Source organism: Amphiura filiformis, chromosome 8 (genome assembly GCF_039555335.1).
Source record: "Amphiura filiformis chromosome 8, Afil_fr2py, whole genome shotgun sequence".
NCBI classification, from domain to species: domain Eukaryota; kingdom Metazoa; phylum Echinodermata; class Ophiuroidea; order Amphilepidida; family Amphiuridae; genus Amphiura; species Amphiura filiformis.
The window spans coordinates 57,478,237-57,493,452 of NC_092635.1; the positions used below are offsets into that span (position 1 = coordinate 57,478,237).

The window sequence follows — 15,216 nt, forward strand, 5'->3', positions numbered from 1 at the left end:
AACGAGATCATAAATAAAAAAATGTATCAGGAATACTAGAAAAATAGATTTTGTAAAGCTTCTCAACAGGATAAGTCAGTTGGAGGAGGATGGCGCCATGATTTTTAACCCGTTCTACAAGTTTTCTAAACAGAACCTTTCTTAACCTGCAATTAACACAGTTTATGCAAAGACGCTATAAAGTTGAGTGCACCCAAGAAGTCATCTTAACCGCGATCAATTATTGACGGATCACAAGCGGATACGTTAAAAAACACACTTGACCTAGCTTATATAAACCATTGTAAAATGACCAGGAGATATTCTTTTGAGTGAACACATTAGTGACCCCATTAGAGTGACGAATGGTCTATAAGTAGTCAACTGGTTTCGAGGTTAAGATAAGCATTAAACGAATCAGTTATTGATGAAGTTACAGGGATATGACATGATATTTACGATTCTGTCTTAAGATATATCTTCGTGGTTCTCCATAGTGACTAATCACACATACTGCCCCTGCATTTTGTAAAACGATGAGGGCGATGTAATCTCATTTTAGCAGTAAAAAGACATCTTTACCATTGTTGCTGCATCCGCTGTTGTCTCACGTTAAGCGCTTCACATGATAAGGACAGACATGAGAACGAGAATGCATGAGGGTAATAGCAGAGTGTGGAGGTAATGGTATGCCACCACCACCCATTGCATCATGGGTCTGTTAGTGGTTGTATTCTACTCCCTATTCCAGAAAAAAAAAGTGATTATTGTGTTAGATTTCAATAACAAATTTGTATTGATAAGGGTAGACGCGGTATTATTGGCCGAAGCAGCCAAAATATCGATTTTCATGATCTTTTAAATATATATCTTATTGAAAAATAACACTTTGATGTTTTGGAAAAGTTCAATCTACAAATCACATACTTTGAAGACTTGCTTGATTTATTGTTGTTAATATGTTTCACCCCTCGTTACAACATAACTCAAGACCCACATGACCTAAAAAGTATTAACTGTGATATTTGAATTCTATTACACACTCGCTATGAAATGATCAATGCAATTTTTTGTCAAAGCTCACTATCATTCACAAGATGCTGTGAACTACCAAATCGCAACAGTTTAAAATAGTTGCTAATCTTAAATGGACATCTGTATTTTATTTTCCTACCGTCAAAGCTATTCCAAGTTCTTAGACCAATGTGTCTGCACAATTTTGTCATCAAAAGGTGCTCATGTGAGGGACCTTAAAAGCCCGGAAATGTCTGTACAATAACGGTGTCGAAGTCCAGAGTGATTTTGCATAAATGCCTGCTGGCCGGTGTCAGTTCTTATTTGCGAACCACCTGCCGTGCAAGTTATGACTTATCAAACACCGTTCCGTACTAGGAACGGCAGATGAGTAGAGTCAATGAAAGTGAAATGATTTTACAAGGTATCTTACAAACTTTGGTATTTAAAGAGGGCTGTCTTCAGTAAGGGAACAGCTTCTGTAGGTCTGACTGCGGATTTTAAAGTATAAATAAATTGGATTGTTCACATAACGAATCTGATAACCGACTCATGTTGAGTGTAAGGGAGTTAGAGACTGGGGTTAAACGTTAAATGTTGGACGCGAGGAAACCAACTCTCTTATTTCCTGACTTTAATTCGAGGTTATTGTAAAATTCAGTACGTAGCGCAGTAAGTATATAACCACTTATTACTATAGCTATTATTCTTTTAGCTGCCACATACCATGGATACGGTGTCATTGTTGTTATCACAATATGTGATTTGACAAAATGCTAGGTAATGTATGTATGGTATAGCACATTTTGACACCTTTTCTTGAAGAAGATGAATGTATTGTTAACACTGTTGAACACACATTTTGCTCACTTATAAGAAGCTGGAAAATATGTTTAAAATACATTTTGAATTTTAGTGTAGCTTGTTTTAAACGACTTGTGTAGGAGCAGAATCAGTGGTACACAGTGTCTTCGACCCTATATCTTCATGGCAGGAATCGCCATGGTAGGTTAAATCCACAGCCACGATTAGCCATTTGGTTCAAACCTTTAAAGCTCTTTTAAACTAATAATTAGTCGAGGGACATAACTAAGGCTACTCACAATAGCCGGGTAATCGATCTTGGTTGTGCGTGATTAAGCTTGTATACCCCATTGAGGTCAATGGTCGTGGACTTTTATACTGCCTACAGTGAGTGCAGCTGTACTACACGCTGCACGCTGTAGTCCATAACAGGACCAACGCAATATAAAATGGTCAAATTTTGAGTTCAAAGCGCACGGCCAATTTTCAAAGCGCATTCTAGCGACTATCATATCTGTTCAACACGTATTTCCAAGTTTATGAGACCAAATCTGGTTTCTTGAGAAAAAATCATGACGGGAGATATTCATCATTTTCTAACCCGGTATCAGAAGATTTTCGTCTGATATCAAAATCGTGCATAGCAATTCACGTGTATCGATCCCGTGTATTCATTTTAGTGTCCCTTCTGCACCAAATAATTATTAGCCAGGCGGTGTCGGTGTGTGGTAGGAGTGTGGTTTATGTGAGACAAAACACTCAGTTTGATTGTTCGTTTGATTAGGCAGTCCCTTTGTGCGGAAATACACTTGATATGCGTAACTGAACGGATCAGGCTTAGAAAACTTGATGGGATCTTATCTGTATAATTTATAACAGCGAAGGAGGTCAATATAAAAATAACCATATTTTAAAGCTTCCTTATAGCCTGTGTAAGATATTCAAATGAATGTATGAAATATGTTCACAAGTCGTTTTATGTGCTTGTGATGCGGGCAATGACATTGTATTTGAAGTGCCGATTGATTCTAAGTGTCTGATTTGCTATATCCAACTCAAAATGTTACCGAAACAAATGTGATGACAATATCCCGGATTGAAATGCACTAATAACATTATTCAAAGAGCTTCATAATGTAGATAATGCATTTTATACAGGGAGGAATTGTTTTTATTAGCTGCTCCAAAGTAATGTGCAGTACAAAATAGAGTTTAGACCATTAACCCTAGATCTACGAAGCTGGGATAATACCAACCCACCTAAGGTTTTCATCCGTCAAATAAATACGTGTAAATATTAAAACCGACAATTTCTTTAGGAGCAAGGCAAAAGTGTTTGGTAAAAATGTGTGTACTTTTTTTTTAACCACCCTTTAATTTTTCGCTTCTGGAATATTAATATCTCTGATGATTAGTTATTTAGGTCGAAATTTAAATAGACATTTTAGACTTACCTTAGAAATAAAAGTAATTAATCGTCAAAATATACTTCCGGGAACTCACTTTGGAGACAAGTACATTATTCTGTACCCATTAGTTTGCATTCAGATATATTTTGTGTTTCATCCTGAAAAAGGTGTTAGTGCGAATAGATGAAACTAGATATTTTCACAGGACCTTGTCTGGGCCTTAGTAGAAGCACAGGACTATCAAAAATCAGCAAGGTGACATAATGATGAATAGCAGCTTGTGAAGTGTCACAAAAGGTTCACATCTTAAGGCCTGCCTGCCCATAGTTACAGCTAGATATATAACATGAATTGTTTGTTGAGGCTAGCGTCTAGAGGATATTGTCATTTGAATAAAAACGCAGACTTTATTTTGTACTAGTAATGGATGCTATCATTAAGTACAGCTGAATCGCATATCACAAACTTCAATATATCACTCACTCCTTGTATCAAGTGTCTACTTGAAAAATGTTGCTCTTTACAAAACTTATCGCTTATGAGAAAAGGAGGACATCACAAAATGATACGGAGTAAACATATCGAGTATGACTCTGGATATGTCTTTTGGCTCCTTTATTTTTCTTTAATACATACATGTATTGGGTTTTTGCTTAGCATTGTGTACTTGCGCAGACCTGCTTGTTTAATCAGACTATAAACATTTATGAATTGTACCCTACTTCACTTTACGCGTTGTTTCACAAAAATGTGTGAATGTGGGACTTAGGATAAGAAAAACGCATGTCGAATTGCCATTGGAAATTCAATTCTTCACATTTGTAGTGAACGAGGATGAAAAGGTGGTACTAGATACCAACGCTCTGCAGGGTCTATTGTTCTATTGTTTCCGATTAGAGCGCTGACATATTGAAAAATGTTGCCAATCAATATTCATGAGAGTGTACATTCAACGTCCAGTTTGCGAAATTGGGTGAGTTGTGTTTGGTAGGTGTGAAATACATCTGACTGGGCGTTTTAATTTCGTAACGAATAAAGGCATTGACATCGTCGAATGGCTGCCCAGTGCTGTTATGTGTTTAGTTATTATATAGGCCTAATAATTAATGTATTCATCATTCCTTTCTTTTCCCTTCTCTGTACTTATTCTTTCCTAAGCCTACACTTTATCGCTCTCATTGTCCCCTCTCACCCTCCCTCTCTCATTCCCATCATTTTCCTTATATTTCTATTTATCTACTTGTCTTTATTATATCTTTTTATTTCTCCCTTCCTCCAGCCCTCTCTCATTCTCCATATCCCCCCCTCCCCTCTTCCTCCCTCCTCCTCCCAAGACTTCTCACAGAGGTGAATCTGCCCCTCCCCCCCCCCCTCCCCTCTTTGGGTACGCCACTATTTCTATACCAATATCCTTCTTAAAATAAAATTAAATGGAAATTTCTTAAAAACAACCTTTATAGGCCTATACTTATACTTACATGTATACGTCACACCACTCCACGCCATACATAAATTCTCCCAGTCACATTTCCCCAATATGAAATTTTTAAAAAGTAAAATTTTACTTAAAGTTTGGCAGAGGCGGGGTTCGAACTCACGCCCCACCGCTTTGGCTATCACGTACGGTATACCATATGACAAGCGCCTTAGACCGCTCGACCACGAAGGACTTGATAGTGTCATTGTGAAAATGTAAACATATATTATTAATAAATCGCAACTTCATTACTACATCATATTTTGGAATTTTATCGGCTTAAAACATTAATGTGTAATATAATAAAGCTACCATTATTTATATTGTTGAATTCTTAAGCGCATAGAGACAATTAATACGAGGGTCCTATGAATAGGCCTACATACACAATACAGAAAATCGATTTTGATATCGGCCACGTGCTCTGCTGTGCATGTGGTTTCCCGTAGTGTGGCGGAAGTTGTATTACGAAGTGCATCCGAACTCCATTTTGAAGCAAATGCTTTTGACAAGGCATTGGATTGTTCCAGTTTGCATCCTAAATCCACATTAGACCCTAATTTTATTTACGAAATAAAAAGATTAGATTATCATAACAACAAAACGGTAATCTTTTGTCGGGTCTAATGTGAAAATTACATTAAAAAATACAGTTTTACAGAATTAATTTTCACTTAATTTCAAAAAAAAAGGCGTATATAAGATTGAAATAAATTCTCTACCTTCTATACTAGATCAATTGTGACGCAAGTTGTTATCAAAAATTGTTGTGATAGATGTACAGTTAATATTCACATATTCCATTACCTATCTGATGGTACAGTTTTTACACAGAAAATATTTATTTGAAAAACCTGCCACTCGGCTTTTTCCGGAAAGGTCACAGGGTCGCCGTGATCTGTGCAATAATTACAATTAAAATTTTTCTTATTCTAACAGCAAGCGTTTCTAAAATGCATTATGGCGAAATGTGGTGTATGTATACGTATAGCGATTACCATTATAGTGTAATATAGATATATGGACTGGACATGGCAGCCTTCATATTCTAATGTGTAATCGATCACTAAGAGCATTCAATTTATTTAAATGAAACGCCTATCGTCCGGTAGGTGGTAAAGATGATTGCATCGACAGCTAAAGCCTCCTCATAGTCTTCAGACCCACACAAGTACACATTTGGGATACATGAGTACAATGGTACCACTTTACACATGACTGCCCTTACACATGACTGTAGTGTGGTCACTTATTGATACTCGCCTGTTGTGTAGAGCGTTAATATGATGCCGGATCAGTGACCAATTTAATGGCGGAACCCCTTTATTTGAAACAATGGTACCACTTTTATGAATAGCCTGTCGCAACTTCTAATCGGCATCAAACGAACAAAAGATTATATAATCTATTGCGACTCTATTTCTATTTAAAAGCTCTTTGCTAGATACATCTAGACGTCAGCATATGCATACGTTGATATTGCCGGAAGAAGAAGAACATAAAATAACATAGCAGACTTTATTGCCATGGCAAATTCAGACTTGATCTTGGAAAGAAGAAGCTGGGTTGGTAGTCTGATGAGGTGCTGCGTAGCAGCATGAAACTGTAACAAGGTATATGTCATCCAAAATGGATTTGATAATATGAATTCCCATCAAATAGTAAAAATACCATATATTATTTCTTTTCGATAGCTGTCAAAACAATAAGAAACATTATTTTGATTTGATGTTGAAGAGATATTTAGACCTTATATAAGATAATAAGATTGAGACCGACAACCAATACAGGAAAGTAGGCTAAATACACATGGTCGCTCTAAGACCCATAAGCGTACTTTGGGTAGGAATTAATAATATAATACATGAACAAACGATAAATCAAATGAACTTTCATATGTGACTCGCCTTTAAATTTGAAATAGCAATAATTATATAAATATTTTCCCGTTATTTTCTGTGGCTTATTTAATATTAGCAGGCGGCTTATATAAGGAATAGGAATTGCTCTTAATCACTTTCCTAATCCCAGTAGCAAAGCAAGTTTGATTATGAAAATTCTTAATCTCCAAGGGAATTAAACAGATATATCATAACTCATGCTAGGAAAGATATCATGCAGAAATACTTATTAATTATGAGTTTTGAATGGAGATAACGTCATCAAGATAAGTTCAGACTGTGTTACCGAATTTGTAGATTGTAATAATCTTATTTACAATCAAACAGTCCTGAAAAATCAGTTAATTTGAACGTGTGTCTAATTACAATGAAGCGAACGTGTACTAAAAATAGTAGTTTCTTCTTGTAGCGATCATCAGAGCATATTATACTAGGCGTTAAGTGAGGAAGGCGTATAATGTAATAACATAGTGTTGTGCCGCAAATATCAAATTTTCAATGTTTATATAATTATTATTACATGAATAGAAATTCGTAATCTTTTTTGCATAATTCTATACCATTTTCTACCAACTGAGTAATCTAGTATTGACACGTTGCATGCAGTACATGTGTAGTAAGATTCAGTATCGTATCAAAACAATACGATATGTTGTCATAAGTTTAAATCACGACGATCCCAGTCAACACTTAGACGTGTAATCACTACCTATGAATGTTTTTACAATATGCTTTTGCAAAATGCATTCTACATGTTAATGGGTGTTGAAATCATCGGCAACCATGCAACGAAATTGAATTATCAGCCTCCATGTTTTCTAATCAGAGAAACAGCCTGTTAGGCAAGTAAGAATGTCTATTTCTTTTCACCTTAAGGGTATACGGATCGTTGAGGTGATTTATTATCATATTTCTCATATGTTTAAGCATAATTAATAGTTAGTGAGAAGGATGCCATGTTTGAATAGCTTGAAGTAAAATGTTTTATCAACTTGTGCCAGGGACTACTTACACTTAAGTAATAAACAGCCACATCTAATAATGGACCTATAGTAATTAATGTTCAATGTTTTAGAGCTATTTGTCTTTCAGTGTTAGGTTCAAATGTATTTACATGTATAGTTTTGTTGGCAGACACAAATCATGTTATTATGCAAACATTAATTGAATAAAGCCTTTATATGCATCCAGTAATTACATTAATAAGAGTCTAAATCTAATTGTTGAAGTTCTTAAAGGTTCTTTGTGATTTTCTGCTCTGAAATACCCAAATATGCTCTTTATTAATCAGTTCATAGGCTGAACAATGGTACGTTTCAGGGATATTAGAGGAACTGCATTTGAAGCTGATTTGTAACTGTTTTTTTCCTTACAATATGACTAACGCCGATGGCAATGTTAGTTATCTATGGAAAGGTTTACAGTGATCATGTATTCATCAACAGTTAGGAAGTGCTTTGTATTGGGCTACTCAAGTTACATAGTTTTCAAAATATTTATTTGTTCAAGAATGTCCTGAACATTAAATTCAAATATATTTATGTAATAATTTACATAAGATTGTAACTCATTCTGATATTTCAATTTATCATAAATATATATTACAAATGAAGCAGAGTTTATTGAATGATTATGAACCAAATTGTTAAGGATCCATAATAATTTCACAACACCACGTGAAACCTAATTGGATGGCTATTAATATATTACTTACGTCTGTGTTGCCCTTCATACCTATTTTATACAGGCCATTACAAGTGTTTGAGACTCAGTGTATCTGACACAATTGTGTCATCTAAAGGTGTTCATGTGAGAGACTTAAAACTCCAGAAATTGATTTACAATATCGGTGTCAGGGTCCAGCGTGATTTTGGCAGCATTGCCTGTTGGCTGGTGTCAAGTCTGACCTATGTATTTTTGGTGAACCACCTGCCGTGCAAGTTAGGACTTATCAAACACCGTTAGCTATCGGAAAGGCAGATGAGTATGATAGACAAGAGTTCGAGACAGTTGTTAAACGTAAAACTAGAGGACGAAAAAGCTCCTTTTCCCCAGTCAGGGACATTGTTAAAGTTAATAATAATAATAATAATAATAATAATAATAATAATAATAATAATAATAATAATAATAATAATAATAATAATAATAATAATAATAATAATAATAATAATAATAATAATAATAATAATAATAATAACAATACTACTACTACTACTACTACTACTACTACTACTACTACTACTACTACTACTACTAATGATAATAATAATAAAACATCATTTATATATATCATTGTGGATCGCAGATTCCTCAATGCGCTTTACAATAAAAACGAAATGATCACAAAATAATGATACACCGAGATATAATGAAATCAGTATAAAAAATTTAAAGAGGCTTAAAAATACTACACCTTTATACATCAACAAGCATAATAAAATATATATAAAGTCTAAGCTTAAATAAGACTTCTTAAACATACTGTAGAAATAGGGGTAATTAATCTTCAATGTATACTTTCTGGAATACCTATCAGAGACGTGTTACCGAAGTAAATTGGTCTGCACGGTTAATTTTGCATTACGATTTTATTTTTCATCCTGAAAAAGGTGTTAGTACCACTCGATGAAACTAGATATTTCCACAGGACCTTGGCTGGGCCTTTATAGTAACGTAGGACTACCAAATTCAGTAAGGTGACATAATGATGCATGGCAGCTTGTGAAGTGTCACAAAAGATTCACTACGTGGATATCTTAAGGCCTGCCTGCCCATAGTTACAGCTAGATATATAACATAATTTGTTTGTTGAGGCTAGCGTCTAGAGGATATTGTCATTTGAATAAAACGCAGACTTTATTTTATACTACTAATGGATACTATCATTAAGTGCAGCTGAATCGCATATCACAAACTTCAATATATCACTCACTCCTTGTATCAAGTGTCTACTTGAAAAATGTTTCTCTTTAAAAGCAACAACTTATCACTTATGAGAAGAGAATGACAATACAGAGTAAACATATCGAACATGACTCCTTTCGGGTCCTTCATTTTTTTCTGTTTTCTAGAACATGCACGTATTGGGTATTTGCTTATCATAATGTATTTGCGCTGATTGACTTGTTTAATCAAACCATTGACATTTATATATTGTAACCCAATTCACTTCATGCGTTATTTGACAAGAATCTGTGAATATGGGATTTATGATAACAAAAACCTACATGTCGAGCTATATGCATTTGAAATTCAATTCTTCACATTTGTAGTGAACGAGGATGATAATGTTGAACAAGATGCGTCTAGCCGTCAACACATTCAAACGACGATATTGCCGAAAGAGGAGGAACATAAAATTCCCAGATATCACTATGAAGAGAATGCATAATCATGCTTGACCTCGAAACTGTTGTTAATTAACTCGCTTTGATGGAATATTTTGTATACCTTCTTAAGTGTTATATTTTGTTAAAGGTTCAATTATGATGTTGCATGTGCGTGTTTATATTACAGCTATACACCTAGAATGCACAAGGCATTTATTTATGTGGCTGTATTGCATTTTGTTCTCAAATGTTTTGTATGACTATAATATTTAAAACGTTATATCACCTATCAATCAATCAATACAAATAGTGCCTAAATTGACGTAAATCTATGTAATGATATCTGAGTGTTTTTGTATTGTTGAAAGTGCAACTTTCAAATCTGGACCTCACTACATTAAATTGACCGGTGTTTTCTAGGCTATCGTATCAAATGAGGTGTCAAAATGCGCAGAAAATTGTTTTGCTTCCAACGCAGTTTTCAGATTTGTAATACAATAGTTTGGTTTTAAATAATGGCCATTATTTAAGGGGGGGGGGGTAATTACTTTTTTGAGATGTTTAAGATAAGAAGGAGATGACTGAATAATCAATACAGGAAAGTAGCCTAAGTACCCATGGACGGTCTAAGATTTATTATCGTACTTTTACTCACCTTTGAAAGTTAACATTTACAATCTTAGAAAAATGTTATTCGGTTAAAGAAATGGAACCGAGAAGTATTTTTCAATATTAACAGGAGGCTTACACTAGAAATTCCTCTTAATCACTTTTCTATACTCTCAGTAGCATAGCAAGTTTTGATTATGAATATTCTTAATCTTCAAGGGAATATATGCTTACTTTAATTAACAGATATATCATAACTCAAGCTTGGCAAGTTATCACGCAGAAATACTCACTTTTATTACTTATGGGTTTTGATTACGAATTAGAATAGAGATAGCGTCGTTAGGATGAGTTCAGACCGTGTGCCGAATTTGTAGAGTGCAATAAACCAATACAATCAAACAACACGGAAAAATCAGTTAATTTGAACGTGTGTCTTATTACAATAGAGAGGGGATGTACCTGGAATGGCAGTTTCGTCTTCGAGAGATTATCAGAGCATGTGATAATGTGGGCGTTAAGAAGGAAGATGTATAATGTAATTAAATAGTATAATATCGTGATTGGTTATCGAGAACATCAAACTTTCAACACTGATATAATTATTATCACACAAAGAATAATTCGTAACCCCTTTTTTTTGCATTATGTTTTATACTTTTTTTTCCTAATGATCAATGAGCGCATGTTTAATGCATGTAGCTAAAGTAAGCATTTATTTGCATATTCTCTCTTTTTTCAAATTTAAGATTTATTTTCGTATATACAATGCGTGATCGGTATATGTTTTTGTAAGTTCAAATCAAGATTTCCATCCAACACTTAGACGTGTAATCAACTACCTGAATGTTTTTACAAGATGTTTTTGCAAATGCATTCTGCATGTTAATGGGCGTTGAAATCATTGGCAACCATGGAACGAAATTGAATTATCAGCTTCCATGTTTTATAATCAGAAATACAGCCTCTTAACCAAGTAAGAACATATATTCTTTTCACCTTAAGGGTATACGAAGAAGCCTTATATTTTGCAAATGTTAAACCATAATTAATAGTCAGTGAGAAGGATACCATATTTGAATAGCTTGAATTAAATTGTTTTGTCACCTTCGTGGAGGTGCCAGCGACTATTTACACTATACGTAATAAGCAGCCACATCTTATAATGTACCTGCTAATTAATGTTCAATGTTTTAGAGCTATTTGTCTTTCAGTGTTGGGTTAAAATGTATTTACATGTAGAGTCCTGCTGGCAGATACAAATCATGCTATTATCCAAGATATTTATTAAATAAAGCCTTTATGAGCATCCAATAATTACGTTAATAAAAGACTGTATTCAATTGTTAGATAATTCGTTGAGGCTATTGAAGATTCGCCTTTGTTCGCCTTTGTCATGGTCCCGGAGGGGACTTTCACATGTATAGGTGGTACGGGTATATGCGCTAGTCAAGGGTCCCGATTCAGGCTCTCCGGCAATTCTGAAGACCCGCATTTGGAGATCATGATCCATTTCTTTAACCGTGAGTAAAAAAACCGACAGATAGCTCTTCACCTGAAATTTGGAAGATTTTGGAATTTCTTAGCTCCACATCCTATAAGTGGGCCCAATTATAGTTTATTAGACCCTCAAATATTTTCACGGCACACCCAAAGCAAAATATAAGATGAGTGCCTCTGGGATTATTTATATGTTCTTCAATCTTTTTAACTTTGTAAAAGACTATTTGATCTTTGTTTAACAAGTCCTTCTGTTTTTGTAAAAAGGTTTTCAATGCTCAACAAATAAGTAACTATAGTGGCAAACACGTTGCCAATATGCATGATAATCTTCGTACCCTCCAGATTACAAGATTTCAAAGTATGATAACATTTCCAAATTTCCATAAGCTATTCACTAATCCCCAATAAATGTAAAAATAATGACCAATCCTACTGAAGTTAATCCGGAGCATTTTACACCTTATTTTAATGTTTCAAGTGAATCAGATGCCATTCGACCTTGAGGGAAGTTTGCTATAATACGTACACACTGAGCGAAAATGACCTGGTCTCCCATGCCAAAGTTCAATAACCAACATCCAACAAGCATAGCTCAAAAGTTGACCTCAAGTTGTGGATATGAGTTTTTGTACCCAACACACTCAAAGATCATTCTATGCATGTAGAAGCTTATTGGTTGCGTTTTCATGACCATATTTGATACCCTACTACATATGTTAGATAGAGCAAACGATAAGCTTGCTGGTATGAAATGTCATAATCCTACTACTATTGTGCGGAATAAGATAATGTGTACGATAAGGTACATGTATAATACAAAATTAACATGATAACTATTGAGCCAGTCATTGCAGAAGAGCTTGTTAATGCAAGTGCTACCGTTGCAAACACAACACAAAAATAATGTCTACACTAACGTAACTAAAGCTGAACCTGCACACATTATGGTAATTTGATCAATACCCTCATATGCAGAATATTCGTAGCTCCAATGTGACACCACATTTGCTACCAAAAGCTCTAAGTTTACAATAAAATGATACCAATATATGACATTTGGCATGCGTGATTGTTTTGATTTGCAACTTTGAAGATCCACCAAATATCAAAATACTGGTATCAATCTTTGCCAATTTAGAGCTTTTGGCAGCAAATGCGGTATCAAATTGAAGCTAACAAGATGTTCTCCACGACTGTGTCAATCCAATTGTCATAACATGAGCAGGTTAGAAGTTATGACGGGTTGCATAATATCAAACCGAGGTCATCCAAGGTTATAGGTCATATGGGGTCAAACGTTAAAGTATGCCCGGTTGGGCTTAAATTTATTTTAAAAAGGACACCTCATTATAACGGGAACAAGAGGGTCACCATACAGTAAGCAAAAGAATTAAGGTAGCAGTTGTGTTCACCCCCGTATATCCTAAATAAAAACAAATGTGTCAAAATTAAAACAAGCAGCCGATGCCTGTACTCTTTAGCTCTGATTTAAGACCTTATTTGTTGAAATTGGTTGAGAATTAAAGAAACGGGAGTCCAAAACCTGATGAAGATACGAAATAAAAAGTTGCACTTTTGTGTTCTAATCAATGAAAGCACGACGCTAGTTTTTCGTGTTAATCAATGAAAGCACCGGCGCTAGTTAACTTGTTCGCGAACGCTTTGTGTACAAATCAATAGGGTATGCAATGTGGCAAACTGCAACTTTTGTATCTTCCTGGGTTTTTGGATCGTCGTGTCTTTATTTCTTGAACAATGTCAACGAATGAGGTCTTAAATTCGAGCTAAAAGATGCAGATATTGGCTGTTGGTTCCAATTATGACATATCTGCCGTTGTTTAGGATATACAGGGGGTGAACGTAACTGGTACCTTAATTTTTTTGGCTTACTGTATAGTGCAGTATCATAATGCTCTCATGACTACAGTCACGACTTCAGGTACTCTCAAGGCTGCAGGTGCCCTAGTAAAATAAACTAAATTTGGACCCAGGATATAGAAGAAACAAAAGTATCAGCCTACCCACAAAAAAATCCTGGCTACGCCCCTGGAAACAAAAACAAAAACAAGTTTTTGCACCACATGGACGTATTTATTACAGCTGTGATCTGTAGTAGACTGGTAGTCCCGAAATTATATGAACACAATGGATGTTAATAATGTGCTCAATACAATAGTGATGCTGTTGTTTATCAATACTCTTAGTCAATGCTACTGATTTCCATCAACAACAATGAACATGAGATGCAATCACTAGTAACATCTCAATATCGTAATAGCTAATGTTGTATTCACATGCAATGTACCGTGCATAGTGAATTCGTTCTATCGCTTTATTCATGAATACTGATTAGTAAAAGACTCGATGAATTCATCAGAGAATTACCTCTAATTAATGAATTAACACGTCCCGTTAAATGAGTAGTATTAATCTGTCTGAGAGGTCAAATGGTTTTCACATTTTTGCAGTAGAAATACCTCAATTGCCATTGGGGAGCGATCAAAATCGAACCAATGAGATGAACCGTTTCTTGTAGATTTGAAAAGGACGTTCCAATTCATGGGTCAAAAATCAATTGCTTGCTATTAGCGACTATAGAGTATAAAGTAAGCTTACAATTCGTGCATATGCACACTTATTAAGATCCTTTGCATTCCTCACGGCCAGCAGTTTCGATTGGAAAATTTGTTATTATTTTATAGAGTTCTTTCCTCATGTGGCTATTTATAACCTATTTAATATTATACAATACCTTGGTTTGTTGAGAAAGCAAAAAAGGTTGCTCATATTTTGCAGCAGTAGGTTTTTTTGCAAAACAATTTTGTATCGTTCACCTTGACCTCTTTATATCGTAATGTTATTTATTGAAGTGAGGATGTATGTTCAATTGATCATGGAAATGAATTTCTCATGAGTTTTATACACAAATACACTGTGACAATGCGTAATATTTAATATCATTCCGTTTGAAGCAATATTCAGTAATATTGCTCACGTTTTACATCCTACATTGGAAGTTCACTTTTGCGCAGCGTAATTACATAGACAAAATATATGAAATAGTTATTAAATTACACCAAAGAGTAATTGAAACATTAAAAAAATAAATGGGTTGGATAATCAGACAAAACTAAAAATTTCAACATTCTTATGCAACTACTACATTGTGGAAGTACGCACTTGAGACG

General features: G+C 34.8%; 1 protein-coding gene across 3 annotated transcripts in view; it reads left to right on the forward strand.

Moving 5' to 3' along the window:
* LOC140159270 (metabotropic glutamate receptor 3-like) overlaps window positions 1–15,216 on the forward strand; it is a 175,202-nt gene that overhangs the window by 149,933 nt on the left and 10,053 nt on the right. The gene's annotated exons all lie outside the window — the stretch shown is intronic.